Source organism: Pteropus vampyrus, unplaced genomic scaffold (genome assembly GCF_000151845.1).
Source record: "Pteropus vampyrus isolate Shadow unplaced genomic scaffold, Pvam_2.0 Scaffold47, whole genome shotgun sequence".
Lineage (NCBI taxonomy): Eukaryota > Metazoa > Chordata > Mammalia > Chiroptera > Pteropodidae > Pteropus > Pteropus vampyrus.
This window is the reverse complement of record NW_011888828.1, coordinates 8,245,169-8,246,914: the sequence shown is the minus strand read 5'-3', so window position 1 is coordinate 8,246,914 and position 1,746 is coordinate 8,245,169.

Here is a 1,746-nt window from a genome sequence, read left to right as displayed (position 1 = left end):
TATGAGAATAAACTGCAGTGGACAGGGTGACGGAGCCCAGTAGCATCTAGGAGAGAAGGCTAAGGCTTCCTATTGAAGATAACTCTTGATGTGAGAGTCAGATGGGTATTTGCTATTTGGACAAGATAACAAGAAAAAAAGGGATATTATAGGTATAGGGAGCAATATTACCAAAGGCGTAAATTGAAGGGAACAGTGCTTGGCATGGGTATTAATCTGGGACGGGGCATACAGCAGTGAGAAGGAGAGGTATTAGCAATGAAAAGATGAGAGATCAGAGAGATTGACAGGCTGGATCACTGAGAACCTGCATGCCATGCCATACCGAGTTTGAACTTATTTCCGTAAACGATAGGGAAGTTATAAAGCATTCTGAGCAGGTGAATAGTGAGAATTAGATTTATATTTTAGAAAGACTGCTCTGAAAGTATTTTGGAGAGTAAATGGAGGCATGGAAACAAGTGAGACCCAATGTTTGAAAATTTATTTTGATAATATCGCAAGGGAAGGCAAGGGCTGAAGGCTATGACAGTGGTAAGGGACTATCTGTCAGACCACTAGGATTTGGTGCTGTTGGAATGCGGATGGTGATAGAAGAATGGGCCAGGATAACTCAGCTTTTGGACCTGGGGGATTCACTGGGTGAAGAGTGGTCTCATTAAGCACAAGTTTCCAGTGACTTCAGAAGACCAACGATGCTAGCAGACAGCAATACTTGCTTATTGGTGAAACGAAATGTGGAAGAGGTGATTTTCTGGGATGTCCAAGGAGAATTTTCACAGATATCTTGCTTCCCCAGGTCTGCCCGCTGGCTGAGCATGTGTCTCATATACACATAGATATGTTAATACTTAGGAACCCAGCTCAGATAACGGGCTAATGATCTTCTTTCTCTTGCAGATGAAAAAAAATATTGACATTGTAAACCATAATTTGGTGTACAGTCTACCCATAACACTCAGTAATCTCCAACTATGGTCTCAGGCATGTCTCTGGACCTCACTTGTCTACGAGAATGCCAAACTCAATGGTTTCTACATTCTCCATCTGGCTCCTTTAACAACAAAATCTATACTGTGTTGGACAATGAAGAGTTCTCATTGTTGAATAAGTCCTAGAAGAGTGAGTGGGCATGCCTATTTGAATAGAGTAGACATTCCATTTCTTCAAAAATATTATAGGGGTCTTTGACAGATGGAGATTTCTCCTGTATGGAAATCACGTTCATTCGCTAAGCATTTTGACACTAAAATATCTTTTGCTTTTAGGAAAGACTACCTCCAGAGTGCCAAATACACAATTTACCAATAAGGTAATTTGAAACCAGAAATCAAATCATCAAGGGTACCTATTTACTATTCATTTTTTCATAAAATAAAAATAAAACATTTTTCCCTCTCCTAGATTTAATTTTGGGCCCGCCAAAGGGTTCAAAAACAACCTAGCTTTCCTTATGAAAAAGACCAGGCAAAACCCCAAGGACAGTTTTAAATGTTTGGCAATGTTGTTCTTGACTTTTTAAAGGTTATCTTCACTGAAGCATTGTGGGTTTAAAGGAAAGCAGTGTAACTGTGAATTTTTTTTTTTTTTAATGTCAATGCTCAAGGGAATGACTTTGGCATAGCTGCCTCTATGACTGTTAGATATCATTTCCTTTCCCCTGTTCATAGAGTTGTATATACAAGAAAACCAGGACCTCGTTTATGGTTTTGCTTCTTCTCCCCATGGGACTTGCCAGTGTTCTCA